Here is a 10,000-nt window from a genome sequence, read left to right as displayed (position 1 = left end):
AGACAGACACAGAGACAGACAGACAGACAGACAGACACAGAGAGAGATAGAGACACAGAGCAGACAGACACAGAGACAGACAGACACAGAGACAGAGACAGACCCCTTAGACGACAGACCCCTGTGGAGTAGAGGACAGATGGAGGGATGCCAAAAATCAGGGACCAATGACAGACGGTGTGTGTGTGTGTGTGTGTGTGTGTGTGTGTGTATGTGTCTCTGTGTGTGTGTTGTGGGTGTGGTCCCTGTGTGTGTGTGTGTGTGTGTGTGTGTCTGGTGTGTGTGTGTGTGTGTGTGTGTGTTCTCTGTGTGTGTGTGTGTGTGTTTTGTGTGTGTGTGTGTGAGTGTTTTCCGTTGTGTGTGTGTGTGTGTGCTTGTGTGTGTGTGTGTGTGTGTGTGTCTCTGTGTGTGTGTGTGTGTGTGTGTGTGTCTGTGTGTGTGTCTCTGTGTGTGTGTTTGTGTGTGTTGGAAAGGCTTTGAAACGCACCACTCATATTCCAAAGTAACTATCTTTACTGGAGACCTGTTTTGTCTGTGTTATTGTACAGGTATGTGTGTGTGTGTGTGTGTGTTGTGTGTGTGTGTGTAGTGTGTGTGTTGTGTGTAGTGTGTGTGTGTGTGTGTGGAGCCCAGCAGCGTTGGGTCACCCCCCTTGTTGTGACATCTCTGGTCCTGTCTCATTTACTGCAGGGAACTGTCTGAGGACTTTTTAATGTACACACACACACACACACACACACACACACAGCACACACACACACACACACACACACACACACACACACACACACACACACACACACACACACACACACACACACACACACCCACTCTCTCCCACGTCTCCTAAACATTGCAGAGAATTCCGCTGCCCCCCCCCAGAGTGCCCTGAACGCTGCCGATACGCTGATAGCGCGCCGGCCAGCAGCGGGAACGGTTCACGTGACGGGCTCGCGCTGACGGCTTTGAATGGGGCCGGCTGTCTGTTCCGCAGAGAGAGAGAGGGGGGGCTTTTTACCAGCTCCAGTCTGTTCCGCGGAGAGAGAGAGAGAGAGAGAGGGGCTTTTTACTAGAACTCCAGTCTGTTCCAGAGAAGAGAGAGAGAGAGAGGGGCTTTTACCAGCTCCAGTCTGTCTCCGCAGAGTAGAGAGAGAGAGAGAGGGGCTTTTACCAGCTCCAGTCTGTTCCAGGAGGAGAGAGAGAGAGAGAGAGAGGGGCTTTTACCAGCTCTAGTCTGTTCCAAGTAGAGAGAGAGAGAGAGAGGGGCTTTTTACCAGCTCCAGTCTGTTCCGCAGAGAGAGAGAGAGAGAGGGGCTTTATCCCAGCTCCAGTCTGTTCCGAGAGAGAGAGAGAGAGAGGCTTTTACCAGCTCCAGTCTGTTCCGCAGGGAGAGAGAGAGAGAGGGGAACTTTTACCAGCTCCAGTCTGTTCCTAGAGAGAGAGAGAGAGGGGCTTTTACCAGCTCCAGTCTGTTCCAGAGAGAGAGAGAGAGAGAGAGGGGCTTTTACCAGCTCCCAGGTCTGTTCCGAGAGGAGAGAGAGAGGGGCTTTTACCAGCTCCAGTCTGTTCCGCAGAGAGAGAGAGAGAGGCCTTTTACCAGCTCCAGTCTGTTCCGCAGAGAGAGAGAGAGAGGGGCTTTTACCAGCTCCAGTCTGTTCCGAGAGAGAGAGAGAGAGAGAGGGGGCTTTTACCAGCTCCAGTCTGTTCCGCAGAGAGAGAGAGAGAGGGGGGCTTTTGACCAGCTCCAGTCTGTTCCGCAGAGAGAGGAGAGAGAGGGCTTTTTACCAGCTCCAGTCTGTTCCGCAGAGAGAGAGAGAGGGTGGGCCTTTACCAGCTCCAGTCTGTTCCGCAGAGAGAGAGAGAGAGAGGGGCTTTTAACCAGCTCTCAGTCTGTTCCGCAGAGAGAGAGAGTGAGAGGGGCTTTTTACCAGCTCCAGTCTGTTCCAGAGAGAGAGAGAGAGAGAGAGAGGGGCTTTTTACCAGCTCCAGTCCGTTCCGCAGAGAGAGAGAGAGAGAGGGGGCTTTTTACCAGCTCCAGTCTGTTCCGCAGAGAGAGAGAGAGAGGGCTTTTTACCAGCTCCAGCCTGTTCCAGCAAGCAGAGAGAGAGAGAGAGAGAGAGGGGTTTTACCAGCTCCAGTCCGTTCCGCAGTAGAGAGAGAGAGAGTTACCAGCGCCCAGCTCCGCCCTGCAGAGAGAGAGAGAGAGGTTTTTACCAGCTCCAGTCTGTTCCGTAGAGAGAGAGAGAGAGGGGGCTTTGTACCAGCTCCAGTCTGCTCCGCAGAGAGAGAGAGAGGGGTGCTTTTTACCAGCTCCAGTCTGCTCCGCAGAGAGAGAGAGAGGGGGCTTTTACCAGCTCCAGTCTGTTCCGCAGAGAGAGAGAGAGAGAGAGCTCTTTTACCAGCTCCAGTCTGCTCCGAGGAGAGAGAGAGAGCTTTTTACCAGCTCCAGTCTGTTCCGCAGAGAGAGAGAGAGAGGGAGCTTTTACCAACCAGTCTGTTCTCAAGAGAGAGAGAGAGGGGCTTTTAACTAGCCTCCAGTCTGTTCTGCAGAGAGAGAGAGAGAGAGGGCTTTTTACCAGCTCCAGTCTGTTCCGCAGAGAGAGGGGCTTTTTACCAGCTCCAGTCTGTTCCGCAGAGAGAGGAGAGAGAGAGGGGCTTTTACCAAGCCAGTCTGGGATTATTTCAAGCACCTGTTCCGATAATACTCATATGATAGTTTTGGAGCTACAACTTTGTTCATTCTATTCATTATATTTCTATGTCCCTTATACTCAGTTACTAGTCTATGTCCATTCTATTCACATTCTATTTCTATGTCCGTTATACTCATTTATAGTCTATGTTCATTCTAATAATTATATTTTCTATGTCCGTTGTACTCATTATACTGTGGAGTCTATGTCCATTCTATTCATTATATTTCTATGTCCGTTGTATTATATCCATCAGAAGTCTGTCCATTCTATTCATTATAATTCTATGTCCCATAATTTTGTACTCATGTAGTCTATGTCCATTCTATTAATTATAATTCTATGTTCGTTGTACTCATTATACGTCTATGTCCATTCTATTAATTATAGTCTTTTTCTATGTCGTGAATTATGTACTCATTATACCGTAGTCTACGTCACCATCTCTATTAATTATAATTCTATGTTCGTTGTACTCATTATACTGTAGTGCATATGTCCATTCTATTCATTATATTTCTGTGACAGCGTCTCAGCGTAGTCTGTTCCATTCTCTCATTAACAGCTCCCTTGCCAATCCACAGCGCGACAATTAGCCTAGCCCCCGCTGTGTCCTCACAGTGCGCTCACACACACACACACACACACACACACACACACACACACACACACACACACACACACACACACACACACACACACACACACACACACACACACGCAAGCCTAACAGCCTCTAGACATACAGAAAACACACACACATACATATGTACATACACACACACACACACACACACACACACACACATACACACACACACACACACACACACACACACACACACACACACACACACACACACACACACACACACACACACACACACACACACACACGCCAAGCCTAATAGCCTCAGACACACAGAAAACACACACACATACACACACACATACACACACACACACAAACACACACACACACACACACACACACACACACACACATACACACAAACACACACACACACACACACACACACACACACACACACACACACACACACACACACAAAGCCTAATAGCCTTGTGACACACAGAAAACACACACACATACACACACACACACCACACACACACACACACACACACACACACACACACACACATACACACACACACACACACACACACACACACACACACACACACACACACGGCTGCCTAATAGCCTCAGACACACAGAAAACACACACACATACACACACACACACACACACACACACACACACACACACACACACATACACACACACACACACACACACACACACACACACACAACACACACACACACACACACACACACACACACACACACACACACACACACACACACACATTTTTTTTTTTACACACACACACACACACACACACACCCTCCTAATACACAATAGCACCACAGAGCTCCAAAACCAAACCAGATCTACAGCTAATTTGACTTCGATTCTAGCACGTTTCCGTTTCTCCAAACTTCATTTTTTTCCAAAGTTGCTCCAAGATGTAAAAAACATGCTCAAAAACATTTTTTTTTTGTTATTAAGTTCCATCACCCTGCAGGCTGGTTAAATTTAGGTAATCATTCTGATTGGTTAAGGTAAGGGTTGGAAGGTTTGGGATAGGTTAGGAAGGTTATTAAGGTAAGGGTTGGAAGGCTCTGGGATAGAGTTATGAAAGGTTAAGGTAAGGGTTAAGGTCTGGGATAGGGTTATGAATGGTTATGTTATGGGTTAAGGCTTGGAAGAAGGCGAACGGTCAAGGTCTGGGATAGTATTGTAATGGTTAAGGTAGGGGTTGCAAGGTTTGGGATAGGGTTATGAATGGTTGGTGCAAGGGTTAAGGTTTGGGATAGGGTTATGAATTTATAAGCAAGTTTAAGGTCTGGGATATGGCGTTATGAAAGGTTAAGGTAAGGGTTAAGGTTTGGGATAGGGTTATGAAATGGTTAAGGTAAGGTTTAAGGTTTGGGATAGGGTTATGAATGGTTAAGGTAAGGTTTAAGGTTTGGAATAGGGGGGTGAGTTATGAATGGTTAGGTGGGTAAGGTTTGGGATAGAGTTAAGGAATGGTTATTAGGTAAGGGTTAAGGTTTGGGATAGGGTTATGAATGGTTAAGGTAAGGGTTGGTTGCTGAGATAAAGGGTTATGAATGGTTATTAGGTAAGGTTTAAAGTTTGGTCTGGGGATAGGGTTGTGAATGGTTAAGGTAAGGGTTAAGGTTTGGGAGGTTATGAATGGGTTGGTGCGGTTAAGGTTTGGGATAGGGTTATGAATGGTTAAGGTAAGGTTAAGGTCTGGGATAGAGTTATGAATGGTTATTAAGGTAAGGGTTAAGGTTTGGGATAGCGTTATGAAAGGTTAAGGTCCGGGGATAGAGTTATGAATGGTTAAGGTAAGGTTTAAGGTCCGGGACAGAGTTATGAATGCTTTTGCTGCAAGGTTTAAGGTCTGGGATAGGGTTATGAATGGTTAAGGGTAAGAGTTAAGGTTTGGGATAGTGGTTAAGGAATGGTCATTGAAGGTAAGAGCAAGGTTTGGGACAGAGCTATAAATGGCGCGTGGCGGGTTAAGGCTTGGGATAGAGCAAGGAATGGTTAAGGGGTTGGGGCGTCTGGGATAGAGTTATGAATGGTTACGCAAAGCGGCCAAGGCCTGGGATGAAGGCGAAACGGTTACGTAAGGGTCATATTTCGGGGATAGGAAAGCCACAACGGTTATGTACAAGGTCTGGCGTTAAGAACGGTTGGGTTGCAAGAGCCAAGGCCTAGACAGGGCTAAGAATGGTTATGTACAGTTTGGGATAGAGCCATGAACGGTTACGTAAGGTTAAGGCTCAGACAGGGCCGCGAACGGTTATTGCTGCAAGGGTTAAGGTCTTCTTGTGATAGGCTGCGAAACGCCTATTGGGCTAAGTGGCTAAGGCTCAGAACAGGGGTTATGAATGGTTATTAAGGTAAGGGTTAGCCTGGGACAGTGGCTATGAATGGTTACAAGGGTTAAGGCCTGGGGGACAGGGTTATGAATGGTTAAGGTAAGGGTTAAGGTAGTTAAGGTTTGGGATATTAAGGCAATGCTTTTGCCGTAAGTTTTGGTTGCCTGGGATAAAGGTTGAATGGTTGGGTTGCGGTTACGCCTGGGGATAGGAGTTATGAATGGTTAAAGGTGGGTAGGTTTGGGATAGGGTTACGAATGGTTAAAGGTAAGAGTTAAGCGGGAAACGGAAAGGGTTAGTGCCCGGATAGAGTTATGAATGGTTATTAAGGTAAGGGTTAAGGTCTGGGATAGGGGTTATGAATGGTTAAGGTAAGAGGGTAAGGTTTGGGATAGAGTTAAGGAAATGTTGGTAAGGGGTTGAAGGTGGACAGAGTTATGGTTTGGTTATTAAGGTAAGGGTTAGTTTGGGATAGGGTTATGAATGGTTGGATGTAAGGGTTAAGGTTTGGGATAGGGTTATGGAGCGTCTCTCCCCTACACAGGGATAGGGTATGGAGGGAAGCGGAGGAGAGAGAGGGAGGGGGGAGTAGGTCTGTTTATTCAGGATCAGTTCACTCTGGAGGGGGTAGATCTGTTATTCAGGTTCAGTTCACTCTGTAGATCTGTTATTCTGGGTTCAGTTCCTCTAGGCGGGGCCAGATCTGTTATTCAGGGTTCAGTTCACTCTGGGGGGGGAGTAGGTCTGTTTTCAGGATCGTTCCTCTCTGGGGTGGCAAGGTCTGTCGGGATCAGTTCCTCTCAGGGGGGGGGTGATCATATTCGGGTTCAGTTCCTCTGGGGGTGTTTAGATCTGTTATTCAGGGTTCAGTTCCTCTGAAATGAATCTGTTATTCAGGGATCAGTTCCTCTAGAGGGGGGGTAGATCTGTTATTCAGGGTTCAGTTTCTCTGAGGGGTGGTCTCTTTTTTTTTTTTTCTGTTATTCGGTTTCTACAGGGGGGAAGTAGGTCTGTTATTCAGGGTTCAGTTTCACCTCTGGGGGGTAGGTCTGTTTCAGGTTCAGTTCCTCTGGGGGTAGATCTGTTATTCAGGGTTCCAGTTCCTCTAGGAGGGGGGGATTATTCAGGGACTCAGTTCCTCTGGGGGGAGTAGGTCTGTTATTCAGGATCAGTTCCTCTGGGGGGGGGTAGATCTTTATTCAGGGTTCCAGTTCCTCTGGGAGGGTGGTCTGTTTCAGGGTTCCAGTTCCTCCATTTGGGGGAGAGGCCAGGTCTGTTATTCAGGGTTCAGTTCCTCTAGGAGTGTAGGTCTGTTATTCAGGGATCAGTTCCTCTGTGGGGGAGGTAGGTCTGTTATTCAGGGATCAGTTCCTCTGGGAGGGGGGGGTAGATCTGTTTCAGGGATCAGCGTTCCTCTGGGGGGAGTAGGTCTGTTTTCAGGGTTCAGTTCCTCTGGGGGGGTAGGTCTATTCTGGGTTCAGTTCCTCCTAGGGGGGGGTCTGTTGTATTCAGGGTTCCCATAGTTCCTCTGGGGGTAGATCTGTTTCAGGGATCAGTTCCTCTAGGGGGGGGGTAGGTCTGTTATTCAGGAATCAGTTTCCTCTGGGGGGTAAGGTCTGTTATTCAGGGATCAGTTCCTCTGGGAGGGGGGAGGTCTGTTATTCAGGGTTCGGTTCCTCTGGGAGGGGGGAGTTCTGGTTATTCAGGGTTCATTCCTCTGGGAGGAGGTCTGTTATTCGTTCTGTTCCTCTAGATCTGTTATTCAGGTCAGTTCCTCTGGGAGGGGGGTAGGTCTGTTAATATTCGGGGATCAGTTCCTCTGGGGTAGGTCTGTTATTCGGGGATCCCAGTTCCTCTGGTAGGTCCTGTTATTCAGGATCTGTTCCTCTGGGGGGGGGTAGATCTGTTATTCAGGGTTCAGTTCCTCCAGGGGGGTAGGTCTGTTATTCAGGGATCAGTTCCTCTGGGAGGGGGGGGGGCAGATCTGTTATTCAGGGTTCAGTTCCTCCAGGGGGGTGTTATTCAGGGATCAGTTCCTCTGTGGAGGGGGATCTGTTACTCAGGGTTCTGTTCCCTCCAGGGGGAAATTGGAGGTCTGTTATTCAGGATCAGTTCCTCTCTGAGGGGACTCTTTATTCATTTAAAGTTCCTCTCGGCGGGTAGATCTGTTATTCAGGGTTCCAAATTCCTCCAGGGGGGTAGGTCTGTTATTCAGGGATCAGTTTACTCTGGGGGGGGTGATCTGTTAGGGTTCAGTTCCTCTGGGGGGGGGATCTGTTATTCAGGTTCAGTTCCTCTGGGGGGGGTAGGTCTGTTATTCCCCAGGTTCCAGTTCTCTGGGGGGGTCTCAGTATTCAGGGTTTCAGTTCCTCTGTGATTGGCAGATCTGTTTTCAGGGTTCCAGTTCCTCTGGGAGGGGGATAGGTCTATTCGGGGATCAGTTCCTCTAGGGGTTAATTGGTCTCAGGAGTTCCAAGTTCCTCTGGGGTAGGTCTTTATTCAGGGTTCAGTTCCTCTGGGAGGGGGGTCTGTTATTCGGGGTTCAGTTCCTCTGGGGGGGGGAGGTCTGTTTATTCTGGGGATCCAGTTCCTCTGGGGAGGGTAGGTCTGTTATTCGGGGATCGGTTCTCTGGGGGGGGGGGATGTCTATTCAGGGTTCCAGTTCCTCTGGGAGGGGATAAGGTCTGTTTATTCAGGTCATGTGGTTCCTCTCAGGAGGGATAGGTCTGTTTCAGGGTTCAGTTCCTCTCTCTTTGATCTTGGAGTTTAGGGGGTGAACAAACACACTGGGGCTGGAGTAGGGGGGAGTTGATCTGGATCAGAGGGGGGGTCAGATTTGATCTCTGGATCAGGGGTCAGAGTTGATCTGGATCAGAGGGGGGGTCCAGAGTTGATCTGTCGTCAGAGGGGGGTCGAGTTGATCTGGATCAGGGGGGTCCGAAGTTGATCTGGATCAGAGTCCGAGTTGATCTGGATCAGGGGGTCAGAGTTGATCTGGATCAGAGGTCAGAGGTGATCTGGGATCAGGGGTCAGAGTTGATCTGGATCAAATGGAGTCAGTCTAGATCAGAGGGGGTCAGAGTTGATCTGGATCAGAGGGGAGTCGTGGTTGATCTGGATCAGAGGGGGGTCAGAGTTGATCTTGGATCAGAGGGGGTCGAGTTGGTCTGGATCGAGAGGAGTCATGGTTGGATCTGGATCAGAGGGGGGTCAGAGTTGATCTGGATCGTGGGGGTCAAGAGTTGACTCCTGGATCCAGGGGGTCGGGAGTTGATCTGGATCAGAGGGGGGGTCGGAGTTGATCTGGATCAGGGGAGGTAGTTGATCTGGATCAGGGGGGTGGGAGTTGAATCTGGATCTGAGGGAGTCAGAGTTGATCTGGATCAGTGGGGGTCGAGTTGATCTGGATCAGAGGGGGAGGTCAGAGTTCAGTCCTGGATCAGAGGGGAGTCATGGTTGATCTGGATCAGAGGGGGGTCAGAGTTGATCTGGATCAGAGGGGGTCAGAGTTGATCTGGACTCAGAGGGGAGTCAAAGTTGATCTGGATCAGAGGGGGGTCAGGAGTTGATCTGGATCGGTCAAAGGAGTTGATCTGGATCAGGGGTCAGGGAGTTGATCTGGACCAGAAGGGGAGTCAGAGTTGATCTGGATCAGGGGGGGTAGTTGATCTGGATCAGAGGGTCAGGTTGATCTGGATCAGGGGCCGGGTCGAGTTGATCTGGGATCAGAGGGGTCGGTTGATCTGGATCAGGGGGGATCAGAGGATCTGGATCAGTGGGGGGTCGAGTTGATCTGGATCAGAGGGGTTCGAGCTGATCTGGATCGGGGGTTCAGTGTTGATCTGGATCAGGGGGTTCAGAGTTGATCTTTGGATCGGGGGGGTCAGAGTTGATCTGGATCAGGAGGGGTCAGAAATTGATCTGGATCAGGCGTGAGTCAAGAGTTAGATCTGGATCAGGAGGGGTCAGAGTGATCTGGATCCGGGGGTCAGAGGATCTGGATCGGGGGGGTCAGGTTTAGACCCTATCAGTATGTTAATCTATGTGTGGGCACGAAGAGATCCACAGTAGTTTGTCACACACACTCAGACACACACACACACACTCAGACACACACTCAGACACACCCTCAGACACACCACTCAGACACACACACACACTCAGACACACCCGGCCACACACACTCAGACACACACACACACACACACTGCACTCAGACACACACACTCAGACACACACACTCACACACAGACACACACACACTCAGACACACACACACACACACTGCAGACACACACACACCTCAGGCACACACACT

The 10,000-nt window shown here is 49.4% G+C and overlaps 1 pseudogene; it reads left to right on the top strand.

The window, feature by feature from the left end:
- Positions 1-10,000, top strand: part of LOC123742547 (paired box protein Pax-5-like) — a 64,595-nt pseudogene that overhangs the window by 869 nt on the left and 53,726 nt on the right.

This window comes from Salmo salar, chromosome ssa04 (assembly GCF_905237065.1).
Source record: "Salmo salar chromosome ssa04, Ssal_v3.1, whole genome shotgun sequence".
NCBI lineage: Eukaryota > Metazoa > Chordata > Actinopteri > Salmoniformes > Salmonidae > Salmo > Salmo salar.
The sequence above is the reverse complement of the archived record's forward strand: the minus strand, read 5'-3'. Positions and strand labels throughout refer to the sequence as shown.